Source organism: Lithobates pipiens, unplaced genomic scaffold (assembly GCF_037356315.1).
Source record: "Lithobates pipiens isolate NorthernLeopardFrog02 unplaced genomic scaffold, aLitPip1_a1.2 Scaffold_25, whole genome shotgun sequence".
NCBI classification, from domain to species: domain Eukaryota; kingdom Metazoa; phylum Chordata; class Amphibia; order Anura; family Ranidae; genus Lithobates; species Lithobates pipiens.
In genome coordinates, this window is record NW_027507787.1 from 96,026,149 (window position 1) to 96,039,617 (window position 13,469).

Consider the following 13,469-nt stretch of genomic DNA (forward strand, 5'->3'; position numbering starts at 1 on the left):
TGCTTGTGCTTGGTTATGATGTCCATTTCAAAATGATACCCAGAGAACAGCTGAGTAGATAAACTGCAAGATATCCAATTTACAAATATTCTCTCCAGAAAGTGTTCATTTGTGAAACCTTGAAATTAAGTCCAGGAACATGCTAGCTGGTTTGCAAAAAAACATGCGTCTGTTCATGGTTTGCAGCATTGAAAAGAGACACTTTCCTGTGTTTTCATCACAAATTGCATATAATTAGGGGTATCATGCAAGATTCCCATTCTCGTGACCTTGGTTTGATTCATGGCTGGCACATACATGCAACCCTGTAGCGAAAGGTCTGTATATTGAGATTTCAAGAAGGCAGATTAACATGAAAGCAAATAGGGCACCAGTAGTGTAGGGGTATCATGCAAGATTCCCATTCTTGTGACCCGGGTTCAAGTCCCGGCTGGTGCAAAAATGCTATTTTAAACATAGCTTACTTGAATCACAAAACTTGAAGAGCTTTTCAAAAGCAATCACAAATTGTGAATTGTTCAATTGTGAAACCTTGAAATTAAGTCCAGGAACACGCTAGCTGGTTTGCAAAAAAACAGATATCCAATTTACAAATATTCTCTCCAGAAAGTGTTCATTTGTGAAACCTTGAAATTAAGTCCAGGAACATGATTATTAATTATTAATTAAGTCCAGGAAGTTTCATTTGTGAAACCTTGAAATTAAGTCCAGGAACATGCTAGCTGGTTTGCAAAAAAACATGCGTCTGTTCATGGTTTGCAGCATTGAAAAGAGACACTTTCCTGTGTTTTCATCACAAATTGCATATAATTAGGGGTATCATGCAAGATTCCCATTCTCATGACATTGGTTTGATTCATGGCTGGCACATAGATGCAACCCTGTAGCGAAAGGTCTGTGTATTGAGATTTCAAGAAGGCAGATTAACATGAGAGCAAATAGGGCACCAGTAGTGTAGGGTTATCATGCAAGATTCCCATTCTAGTGACCCAGGTTCAAGTCCCAGCTGGTGCAAAAATGCTATTTTAAACATAGCTTACTTGAATCACAAAACTTGAAGAACTTTTCAAAAGCAATGCTAAAAAGCATTGCTTGTGCTTGGTTATGATGTCCATTTCAAAATGATACCCAGAGAACAGCTGAGTAGATAAACTGCAAGATATCCAATTTACAAATATTCTCTCCAGAAAGTGTTCATTTGTGAAACCTTGAAATTAAGTCCAGGAACATGCTAGCTGGTTTGCAAAAAAACATGCGTCTGTTCATGGTTTGCAGCATTGAAAAGAGACACTTTCCTGTGTTTTCATCACAAATTGCATATAATTAGGGGTATCATGCAAGATTCCCATTCTCGTGACCTTGGTTTGATTCATGGCTGGCACATACATGCAACCCTGTAGCGAAAGGTCTGTATATTGAGATTTCAAGAAGGCAGATTAACATGAAAGCAAATAGGGCACCAGTAGTGTAGGGGTATCATGCAAGATTCCCATTCTTGTGACCCGGGTTCAAGTCCCGGCTGGTGCAAAAATGCTATTTTAAACATAGCTTACTTGAATCACAAAACTTGAAGAGCTTTTCAAAAGCAATCACAAATTGTGAATTGTTCAATTGTGAAACCTTGAAATTAAGTCCAGGAACACGCTAGCTGGTTTGCAAAAAAACAGATATCCAATTTACAAATATTCTCTCCAGAAAGTGTTCATTTGTGAAACCTTGAAATTAAGTCCAGGAACATGATTATTAATTATTAATTAAGTCCAGGAAGTTTCATTTGTGAAACCTTGAAATTAAGTCCAGGAACATGCTAGCTGGTTTGCAAAAAAACATGCGTCTGTTCATGGTTTGCAGCATTGAAAAGAGACACTTTCCTGTGTTTTCATCACAAATTGCATATAATTAGGGGTATCATGCAAGATTCCCATTCTCATGACATTGGTTTGATTCATGGCTGGCACATAGATGCAACCCTGTAGCGAAAGGTCTGTGTATTGAGATTTCAAGAAGGCAGATTAACATGAGAGCAAATAGGGCACCAGTAGTGTAGGGTTATCATGCAAGATTCCCATTCTAGTGACCCAGGTTCAAGTCCCAGCTGGTGCAAAAATGCTATTTTAAACATAGCTTACTTGAATCACAAAACTTGAAGAACTTTTCAAAAGCAATGCTAAAAAGCATTGCTTGTGCTTGGTTATGATGTCCATTTCAAAATGATACCCAGAGAACAGCTGAGTAGATAAACTGCAAGATATCCAATTTACAAATATTCTCTCCAGAAAGTGTTCATTTGTGAAACCTTGAAATTAAGTCCAGGAACATGCTAGCTGGTTTGCAAAAAAACATGCGTCTGTTCATGGTTTGCAGCATTGAAAAGAGACACTTTCCTGTGTTTTCATCACAAATTGCATATAATTAGGGGTATCATGCAAGATTCCCATTCTCGTGACCTTGGTTTGATTCATGGCTGGCACATACATGCAACCCTGTAGCGAAAGGTCTGTATATTGAGATTTCAAGAAGGCAGATTAACATGAAAGCAAATAGGGCACCAGTAGTGTAGGGGTATCATGCAAGATTCCCATTCTTGTGACCCGGGTTCAAGTCCCGGCTGGTGCAAAAATGCTATTTTAAACATAGCTTACTTGAATCACAAAACTTGAAGAGCTTTTCAAAAGCAATCACAAATTGTGAATTGTTCAATTGTGAAACCTTGAAATTAAGTCCAGGAACACGCTAGCTGGTTTGCAAAAAAACAGATATCCAATTTACAAATATTCTCTCCAGAAAGTGTTCATTTGTGAAACCTTGAAATTAAGTCCAGGAACATGATTATTAATTATTAATTAAGTCCAGGAAGTTTCATTTGTGAAACCTTGAAATTAAGTCCAGGAACATGCTAGCTGGTTTGCAAAAAAACATGCGTCTGTTCATGGTTTGCAGCATTGAAAAGAGACACTTTCCTGTGTTTTCATCACAAATTGCATATAATTAGGGGTATCATGCAAGATTCCCATTCTCATGACATTGGTTTGATTCATGGCTGGCACATAGATGCAACCCTGTAGCGAAAGGTCTGTGTATTGAGATTTCAAGAAGGCAAATTAACAAGAGAGCAAATAGGGCGCCAGTAGTGTAGGGGTATCAGCAAAATTCCCATTCTTGTGACCCGGGTTCAAGTCCCGGCTGGTGCAAAAATGCTATTTTAAACATAGCTTACTTGAATCACAAAGCTTGAAGAGCTTTTCAAAAGCAATCACAAATTGTGAATTGTTCATTTGTGAAACCTTGAAATTAAGTCCAGGAACACGCTAGCTGGTTTTCAAAAAAACAGATATCCAATTTACAAATATTCTCTCCAGAAAGTGTTCATTTGTGAAACCTTGAAATTAAGTCCAGGAACATGCTAGCTGGTTTGCAAAAAAACATGCGTCTGTTCATGGTTTGCAGCATTGAAAAGAGACACTTTCCTGTGTTTTCATCACAAATTGCATATAATTAGGGGTATCATGCAAGATTCCCATTCTCATGACATTGGTTTGATTCATGGCTGGCACATAGATGCAACCCTGTAGCGAAAGGTCTGTGTATTGAGATTTCAAGAAGTCAGATTAACATGAGAGCAAATAGGGCACCAGTAGTGTAGGGGTATCATGCAAGATTCCCATTCTTGTGACCCGGGTTCAAGTCCCGGCTGGTGCAAAAATGCTATTTTAAACATAGCTTACTTGAATCACAAAACTTGAAGAGCTTTTCAAAAGCAATCACAAATTGTGAATTGTTCATTTGTGAAACCTTGAAATTAATCCAGGAACACGCTAGCTGGTTTGCAAAAAAACAGATATCCAATTTACAAATATTCTCTCCAGAAAGTGTTCATTTGTGAAACCTTGAAATTAAGTCCAGGAACATGATTATTAATTATTAATTAAGTCCAGGAAGTTTCATTTGTGAAACCTTGAAATTAAGTCCAGGAACATGCTAGCTGGTTTGCAAAAAAACATGCGTCTGTTCATGGTTTGCAGCATTGAAAAGAGACACTTTCCTGTGTTTTCATCACAAATTGCATATAATTAGGGGTATCATGCAAGATTCCCATTCTCATGACATTGGTTTGATTCATGGCTGGCACATAGATGCAACCCTGTAGCGAAAGGTCTGTGTATTGAGATTTCAAGAAGGCAGATTAACATGAGAGCAAATAGGGCACCAGTAGTGTAGGGTTATCATGCAAGATTCCCATTCTAGTGACCCAGGTTCAAGTCCCAGCTGGTGCAAAAATGCTATTTTAAACATAGCTTACTTGAATCACAAAACTTGAAGAACTTTTCAAAAGCAATGCTAAAAAGCATTGCTTGTGCTTGGTTATGATGTCCATTTCAAAATGATACCCAGAGAACAGCTGAGTAGATAAACTGCAAGATATCCAATTTACAAATATTCTCTCCAGAAAGTGTTCATTTGTGAAACCTTGAAATTAAGTCCAGGAACATGCTAGCTGGTTTGCAAAAAAACATGCGTCTGTTCATGGTTTGCAGCATTGAAAAGAGACACTTTCCTGTGTTTTCATCACAAATTGCATATAATTAGGGGTATCATGCAAGATTCCCATTCTCGTGACCTTGGTTTGATTCATGGCTGGCACATACATGCAACCCTGTAGCGAAAGGTCTGTATATTGAGATTTCAAGAAGGCAGATTAACATGAAAGCGAATAGGGCACCAGTAGTGTAGGGGTATCATGCAAGATTCCCATTCTTGTGACCCGGGTTCAAGTCCCGGCTGGTGCAAAAATGCTATTTTAAACATAGCTTACTTGAATCACAAAACTTGAAGAGCTTTTCAAAAGCAATCACAAATTGTGAATTGTTCAATTGTGAAACCTTGAAATTAAGTCCAGGAACACGCTAGCTGGTTTGCAAAAAAACAGATATCCAATTTACAAATATTCTCTCCAGAAAGTGTTCATTTGTGAAACCTTGAAATTAAGTCCAGGAACATGATTATTAATTATTAATTAAGTCCAGGAAGTTTCATTTGTGAAACCTTGAAATTAAGTCCAGGAACATGCTAGCTGGTTTGCAAAAAAACATGCGTCTGTTCATGGTTTGCAGCATTGAAAAGAGACACTTTCCTGTGTTTTCATCACAAATTGCATATAATTAGGGGTATCATGCAAGATTCCCATTCTCATGACATTGGTTTGATTCATGGCTGGCACATAGATGCAACCCTGTAGCGAAAGGTCTGTGTATTGAGATTTCAAGAAGGCAAATTAACAAGAGAGCAAATAGGGCGCCAGTAGTGTAGGGGTATCAGCAAGATTCCCATTCTTGTGACCCGGGTTCAAGTCCCGGCTGGTGCAAAAATGCTATTTTAAACATAGCTTACTTGAATCACAAAGCTTGAAGAGCTTTTCAAAAGCAATCACAAATTGTGAATTGTTCATTTGTGAAACCTTGAAATTAAGTCCAGGAACACGCTAGCTGGTTTTCAAAAAAACAGATATCCAATTTACAAATATTCTCTCCAGAAAGTGTTCATTTGTGAAACCTTGAAATTAAGTCCAGGAACATGCTAGCTGGTTTGCAAAAAAACATGCGTCTGTTCATGGTTTGCAGCATTGAAAAGAGACACTTTCCTGTGTTTTCATCACAAATTGCATATAATTAGGGGTATCATGCAAGATTCCCATTCTCATGACATTGGTTTGATTCATGGCTGGCACATAGATGCAACCCTGTAGCGAAAGGTCTGTGTATTGAGATTTCAAGAAGTCAGATTAACATGAGAGCAAATAGGGCACCAGTAGTGTAGGGGTATCATGCAAGATTCCCATTCTTGTGACCCGGGTTCAAGTCCCGGCTGGTGCAAAAATGCTATTTTAAACATAGCTTACTTGAATCACAAAACTTGAAGAGCTTTTCAAAAGCAATCACAAATTGTGAATTGTTCATTTGTGAAACCTTGAAATTAATCCAGGAACACGCTAGCTGGTTTGCAAAAAAACAGATATCCAATTTACAAATATTCTCTCCAGAAAGTGTTCATTTGTGAAACCTTGAAATTAAGTCCAGGAACATGATTATTAATTATTAATTAAGTCCAGGAAGTTTCATTTGTGAAACCTTGAAATTAAGTCCAGGAACATGCTAGCTGGTTTGCAAAAAAACATGCGTCTGTTCATGGTTTGCAGCATTGAAAAGAGACACTTTCCTGTGTTTTCATCACAAATTGCATATAATTAGGGGTATCATGCAAGATTCCCATTCTTGTGACCCAGGTTCAAGTCCCGGCTGGTGCAAAAATGCTATTTTAAACATAGCTTACTTGAATCACAAAACTTGAAGAACTTTTCAAAAGCAATGCTAAAAAGCATTGCTTGTGCTTGGTTATGATGTCCATTTCAAAATGATACCCAGAGAACAGCTAAGTAGATAAACTGCAAGATATCCAATTTACAAATATTCTCTCCAGAAAGTGTTCATTTGTGAAACCTTGATATTAAGTCCAGGAACATGCTAGCTGGTTTGCAAAAAAACATGCGTCTGTTCATGGTTTGCAGCATTGAAAATAGACACTTTCCTGTGTTTTCATCACAAATTGCATATAATTAGGGGTATCATGCAAGATTCCCATTCTCGTGACATTGGTTTGATTCATGGCTGGCACATAGATGCAACCCTGTAGCGAAAGGTCTGTATATTGAGATTTCAAGAAGGCAGATTAACATTAGAGCACATAGGGCACCAGTAGTGTAGGGGTATCATGCAAGATTCCCATTCTTGTGACCCGGGTTCAAGTCCCGGCTGGTGCAAAAATGCTATTTTAAACATAGCTTACTTGAATCACAAAACTTGAAGAGCTTTTCAAAAGCAATCACAAATTGTGAATTGTTCATTTGTGAAACCTTGAAATTAAGTCCAGGAACACGCTAGCTGGTTTGCAAAAAAACAGATATCCAATTTACAAATATTCTCTCCAGAAAGTGTTCATTTGTGAAACCTTGAAATTAAGTCCAGGAACTTGATTATTAATTATTAATTAAGTCCAGGAAGTTTCATTTGTGAAACCTTGAAATTAAGTCCAGGAACATGCTAGCTGGTTTGCAAAAAAACATGCGTCTGTTCATGGTTTGCAGCATTGAAAAGAGACACTTTCCTGTGTTTTCATCACAAATTGCATATAATTAGGGGTATCATGCAAGATTCCCATTCTCATGACATTGGTTTGATTCATGGCTGGCACATAGATGCAACCCTGTAGCGAAAGGTCTGTGTATTGAGATTTCAAGAAGGCAGATTAACATGAGAGCAAATAACGGTGGAGGAAGGATGGAGGGATAATGGAGGAGGAAGGACGGAGGGATAACGGTGGAGGAAGGACGGAGGGATAACGGTGGAGGAAGGACGGAGGGATAACGGTGGAGGAAGGACGGAGGGATAACGGTGGAGGAAGGCCGGAGGGATAATGGAGGGGGAAGGATGGAGGGATAATGGTGGGGGAAGGAAGGAGGGATAACGGTGGGGGAAGGAAGGAGGGATAACGGTGGAGGAAGGACGGAGGGATAACAGAGGAGGAGGGATGGAGGGATAACGGTTGAGGAAGAACGGAGGGATAACGGTGGGGGAAGGACGGAGGGATAACGGAGGAGGAAGGACGGAGAGATAACGGTGGAGGAAGGACCGAGGGATAACGGAGGAGGAAGGATGGAGGGATAACGGTGGATGAAGGACGGAGGGATAACGGTGGAGGAAGGATGGAGGGATAATGGAGGAGGAAGGACGGAGGGATAACGGTGGAGGAAAGACGGAGGGATAACGGTGGAGGAAGGACGGAGGGATAACGGTGGAGGAAGGACGGAGGGATAACGGTGGAGGAAGGACGGAGGGATAATGGAGGGGGAAGGACGGAGGGATAACGGTGGGGGAAGGATGGAGGGATGACGGAGGGATAACGGTGGAGGAAGGACGGAGGGATAACGGTGGAGGAAGGACGGAGGGATAACGGTGGAGGAAGGATGGATGGATGGATAATGGAGGGGGAAGGAAGGAGGGATAACGGTGGAGGAAGGAAGGAGGGATATTAGTGGGGGAAGGAAGGAGGGATAACGGTGGAGGAAGGACGGAGGGATAACAGAGGAGGAGGGATGGAGGGATAACGGTGGAGGAAGGACGGAGGGATAACGGTGGAGGAAGGATGGAGGGATAATGGAGGAGGAAGGACGGAGGGATAACGGTGGAGGAAGGACGGAGGGATAACGGTGGGGGAAGGACGGAGGGATAACGGTGGAGGAAGGACGGAGGGATAATTGTGGAGGAAGGACGGAGGGATAACAGAGGAGGAGGGATGGAGGGATAACGGTGGAGGAAGGACGGAGGGATAACGGTGGGGGAAGGACGGAGGGATAACGGTGGGGGAAGGACGGAGGGATAATGGAGGAGGAAGGACGGAGGGATAATGGAGGAGGAAGGACGGAGGGATAACGGTGGGGGGAGGACGGAGGGATAATAGAGAGGGAAGGACGGAGGATAACGGTGGAGGAAGGACGGAGGGATAATAGAGAGGGAAGGACGGAGGGATAACGGTGGAGGAAGGACGGAGGGATAACGGTGGGGGAAGGACGGAGGGATAACGGTGGAGGAAGGACGGAGGGATAACGGTGGGGGAAGGACGGAGGGATAACGGTGGGGGATGGACGGAGGGATAATAGAGAGGGAAGGACGGAGGGATAACGGTGGAGGAATCCCTCCATCCTTGCAGTCCCAGGTCACATGATAAGTCGCACTAGTGGAATCCGAGCCTTAATCTTCCGTCTGCACATGGAATGGCGACAAACACAGGAGAATTGTTTCTCTTGCTATAACTGACAAAACAAAACTCAATAGAAGCCATAAAAAAGAAAAAAAAATACAGATCAAACTGCGCATGCGTCAAATTCCAGGCAGCCCCATGAGCAGTAGAAACAGTAAAAATCCCCCCATAATACCCCCGATCTAAAATCCCCCCCCCCACATCATCTTGGAGGAAGGACATGTTCAGACATAGAAATCCCATATTTAGGACATGTGGGGTGACGCATACATGGCCCCGCCCCCTGTGGGGTGACGCATACATGGCCCCGCCCCCTGTGGGGTGACACTCACCCATCCTCGGGTCAGAGATCTTCTCCGATCATCGTACAGAGAAGATTGTACGAGGTGACGGTCTATGGATAGGGTTGCCACCTTTTCTTCAAGCCAAACCCCAACATTTTAGTGGTGCACGGCCCTGCGCTTGCTTAACTCAACCCATTCACCTGAATGGGGCTGCGCTATAACTGTGTGCAATGCACATGGCTACAGCACAATGGCAGGGGATTTTAGGGGTTTTTAGGGGGTTTTAGGGATTTAAAACAGGTGATGAGGAGGCAACATAACTCTTCTACACCACCTGTCAAATACCTTCCGCTATGGATCACTCTTCAGAGTGCTTTATGACTCCGTTTACACTTGTGGTCTAATGCTTGTGAAGCGGTTCAGACACCCCAAATCAAAGCCAACACACATGGGTGTATGATTATATATATATATAGCTAGCAGAGTGACAGGGTGGAGAGGGGCAGGCAGAGTGTGACAGGGAGGGGGGGGGGGACAGGCAGAGTGGCGTGGAGAGGGGACAGGCAGAGTGTGACAGGGAGGGGGGGGGACAGGCAGAGTGGCATGGAGAGGGGGCAGGCAGAGTGGCGTGGAGAGGGGACAGGCAGAGTGTAACAGGGAGGGGGGGGGGGCAGGCAGAGTGGCATGGAGAGGGGGACAGGCAGAGTGTGACAGGGAGGGGGGACAGGCAGAGTGTGAAAGGGAGGGGGGACAGGCAGAGTGTGACAGGGAGGGGGGACAGGCAGAGTGTGACAGGGAGGGGGGACAGGCAGAGTGTGACAGGGAGGGGGGGGGCAGGCAGAGTGTGACAGGGAGGGGGGGGCAGGCAGAGTGGCGTGGAGAGGGGGCAGGCAGAGTGGCGTGGAGAGGGGGCAGGCAGAGTGGCGTGGAGAGGGGGCAGGCAGAGTGGCATGGAGAGGGGCAGAGAGTGACAGGGAGGGGGGACAGGCAGAGTGTGACAGGGAGGGGGACAGGCAGAGTGTGACAGGGAGGGGGGACAGGCAGAGTGTGACAGGGAGGGGGGACAGGCAGAGTGTGACAGGGAGGGGGGACAGGCAGTGTGTGGCGTGGAGGGGGGACAGGCAGAGTGTGACAGGGAGGGGGGACCGGCAGAGTGTGACAGGGAGGGTAGACAGGCAGAGTGTGGCAGGGAGGGGGGACAGGCAGAGTGTGGCAGGGAGGGGGGACAGGCAGAGTGTGGCAGGGAGGGGGGACAGGCAGAGTGTGGCAGGGAGGGGGGACAGGCAGAGTGTGGCAGGGAGGGGGGACAGGCAGAGTGTGACAGGGAGGGGGGACAGGCAGAGTGTGACAGGGAGGGGGGGACAGACAGAGTGTGACAGGGAGGGGGGACAGGCAGAGTGACAGGGAGGGGGGACAGGCAGAGTGGCGTGGAGGGGGGACAGGCAGAGTGGCGTGGAGGGGGGACAGGCAGAGTGGCGTGGAGGGGGACAGGCAGAGTGGCGTGGAGGGGGGACAGGCAGAGTGGCGTGGAGGGGGGACAGGCAGAGTGGCGTGGAGGGGGGACAGGCAGAGTGGCATGGAGGGGGGACAGGCAGAGTGGCGTGGAGTGGGGACAGGCAGAGTGGCATGGAGGGGGGACAGGCAGAGTGACGTGGAGGGGGGGCAGGCAGAGTGGCGTGGAGGGGGGGCAGGCAGAGTGGTGTGGAGGGGGGACAGGCAGAGTGTGACAGGGAGGGGGGACAGGCAGAGTGTGACAGGGAGGGGGACAGGCAGAGTGTGACAGGGAGGGGGGACAGGCAGAGTGTGACAGGGAGGGGGGACAGGCAGAGTGTGACAGGGAGGGGGGACAGGCAGTGTGTGGCGTGGAGGGGGGACAGGCAGAGTGTGACAGGGAGGGGGGACAGGCAGAGTGTGACAGGGAGGGTAGACAGGCAGAGTGTGGCAGGGAGGGGGGACAGGCAGAGTGTGGCAGGGAGGGGGGACAGGCAGAGTGTGGCAGGGAGGGGGGACAGGCAGAGTGTGGCAGGGAGGGGGGACAGGCAGAGTGTGGCAGGGAGGGGGGACAGGCAGAGTGTGACAGGGAGGGGGGACAGGCAGAGTGTGACAGGGAGGGGGGACAGGCAGAGTGTGACAGGGAGGGTAGACAGGCAGAGTGTGGCAGGGAGGGGGGACAGGCAGAGTGTGGCAGGGAGGGGGGACAGGCAGAGTGTGGCAGGGAGGGGGGACAGGCAGAGTGTGGCAGGGAGGGGGGACAGGCAGAGTGTGGCAGGGAGGGGGGACAGGCAGAGTGTGACAGGGAGGGGGGACAGGCAGAGTGTGACAGGGAGGGGGGGACAGGCAGAGTGTGACAGGGAGGGGGGGACAGGCAGAGTGACAGGGAGGGGGGACAGGCAGAGTGACAGGGAGGGGGGACAGGCAGAGTGGCGTGGAGGGGGGACAGGCAGAGTGGCGTGGAGGGGGGACAGGCAGAGTGGCGTGGAGGGGGACAGGCAGAGTGGCGTGGAGGGGGGACAGGCAGAGTGGCGTGGAGGGGGGACAGGCAGAGTGGCGTGGAGGGGGGACAGGCAGAGTGGCATGGAGGGGGGACAGGCAGAGTGGCGTGGAGTGGGGACAGGCAGAGTGGCATGGAGGGGGGACAGGCAGAGTGACGTGGAGGGGGGGCAGGCAGAGTGGCGTGGAGGGGGGGCAGGCAGAGTGGTGTGGAGGGGGGACAGGCAGAGTGTGACAGGGAGGGGGGACAGGTAGAGTGTGACAGGGAGGGGGGGCAGGCAGAGTGACAGGGAGGGGGGACAGGCAGAGTGACAGGGAGGGGGGACAGGCAGAGTGACAGGGAGGGGGGGCAGGCAGAGTGGCGTGGAGGGGGGCAGGCAGAGTGGCGTGGAGGGGGGACAGGCAGAGTGGCGTGGAGGGGGGACAGGCAGAGTGACAGGGAGGGGGGGCAGGCAGAGTGGCGTGGAGGGGGGACAGGCAGAGTGGCGTGGAGGGGCGACAGGCAGAGTGGCGTGGAGGGGGGACAGGCAGAGTGGCGTGGAGGGGGGACAGGCAGAGTGACAGGGAGGGGGGGCAGGCAGAGTGGCGTGGAGGGGGGACAGGCAGAGTGGCGTGGAGGGGGGACAGGCAGAGTGACAGGGAGGGGGGGGCAGGCAGAGTGGCGTGGAGGGGGGACAGGCAGAGTGACAGGGAGGGGGGGCAGGCAGAGTGGCGTGGAGGGGGGCAGGTAGAGTGGCGTGGAGGGGGGACAGGCAGAGTGGCGTGGAGGGGGGACAGGCAGAGTGGCGTGGAGGGGGGACAGGCAGAGTGGCGTGGAGGGGGGACAGGCAGAGTGGCGTGGAGGGGGGACAGGCAGAGTGACAGGGAGGGGGGGCAGGCAGAGTGGCGTGGAGAGGGATCAGTAGAGTGTCCCCATAGTGTTTGAGGGCAAAGATTTTGAGCCATTGAGCATTACAGACCTTCCCCGGGTGACGCCCCCACCCTGTTAGCTGTAAAATCTTATCATACAGCGCTCACCTCCCCCCTCACCTTTCAGGAGCCGCTGTAAAGATGTAAATGCGAAGTGGGGGCGGAGTCTATCACCATGCTCTCTCTCTCATGGCGTCCCAGGTTGCTAGGAGACCAGACAGTTCCATGCACTGTCTATGGCTGTGGGGTGACACTCAACCATCCTCGGGTCAGGGGTCTCCTCCGATCATTGTACAGAGAAGACTGTCTATGGAGGAGACATCTCTACCCTCAACCCCTCTCCGATCACCTCCCATACCACTTCCGGGATCTCACCTCCACCGGAAATACATCACTGACCGGAACTTCCTGTCACCCTCAGCCGCCATTTTCCTGTAGATTTATTTATTTCCTTTATCTGTAATGACATATTCGGCGACCAGGCGCCCTTCGACCCGGAAGTTGACGAATGTGCGAGAATTCCGCAAAAATTCCGATCACAATGCGCATGCGTCAACTTCCGGGACGGAAGTTGACGCATGCGCGGAAGATGCCGCAAAAAAAAAATCCCGATCGGCCCGGAAGTTGACGCATGCGCGGAAGATGCCGCAAAAAATATCGATGGGCCCGGAAGTTGACGCATGCGCGGAAGATGCCGCAAAAATCCCGATCAAACTGCGCATGCGTCAACTGCCGGCCCGAATCGTCCGTTTATTAAAAAAAAAAAGTCACATGATTTGATTGGCTGAGTCACTGTGATTTCATTGGCTGAGCCAAGTCACTGTGATTTTATTGGTTGAGCCAAGTCACTGTGATTTCATTGGCTGAGCCAAGTCACTGTGATTTCATTGGTTGAGCCAAGCCACTGTGATTTCATTGGCTGAGCCAAGTCACTGTGATTTCATTGGCTGAGCCAAGAAAAAAAAACAGGTCACC

At 48.3% G+C, this 13,469-nt stretch overlaps 7 non-coding genes across 7 annotated transcripts; all 7 read left to right on the forward strand.

The window, feature by feature from the left end:
• The first annotated feature begins 367 nt into the window (after positions 1-367).
• TRNAG-CCC (transfer RNA glycine (anticodon CCC)) lies at positions 368-438 on the forward strand. Its single transcript has one exon. It is a non-coding gene; the product is annotated as a tRNA-Gly (tRNA).
• A 1,018-nt stretch (positions 439-1,456) lies between these two features.
• Positions 1,457-1,527, forward strand: TRNAG-CCC (transfer RNA glycine (anticodon CCC)). The gene has a single exon. It is a non-coding gene; the product is annotated as a tRNA-Gly (tRNA).
• Positions 1,528-2,545: 1,018 nt separating this feature from the next.
• On the forward strand, positions 2,546-2,616 carry TRNAG-CCC (transfer RNA glycine (anticodon CCC)). The gene has a single exon. It is a non-coding gene; the product is annotated as a tRNA-Gly (tRNA).
• A 1,012-nt stretch (positions 2,617-3,628) lies between these two features.
• TRNAG-CCC (transfer RNA glycine (anticodon CCC)) lies at positions 3,629-3,699 on the forward strand. The gene has a single exon. It is a non-coding gene; the product is annotated as a tRNA-Gly (tRNA).
• A 1,017-nt stretch (positions 3,700-4,716) lies between these two features.
• Positions 4,717-4,787, forward strand: TRNAG-CCC (transfer RNA glycine (anticodon CCC)). The gene has a single exon. It is a non-coding gene; the product is annotated as a tRNA-Gly (tRNA).
• A 1,012-nt stretch (positions 4,788-5,799) lies between these two features.
• TRNAG-CCC (transfer RNA glycine (anticodon CCC)) lies at positions 5,800-5,870 on the forward strand. The gene has a single exon. It is a non-coding gene; the product is annotated as a tRNA-Gly (tRNA).
• Positions 5,871-6,743: 873 nt separating this feature from the next.
• On the forward strand, positions 6,744-6,814 carry TRNAG-CCC (transfer RNA glycine (anticodon CCC)). The gene has a single exon. It is a non-coding gene; the product is annotated as a tRNA-Gly (tRNA).
• Positions 6,815-13,469: the final 6,655 nt, after the last annotated feature.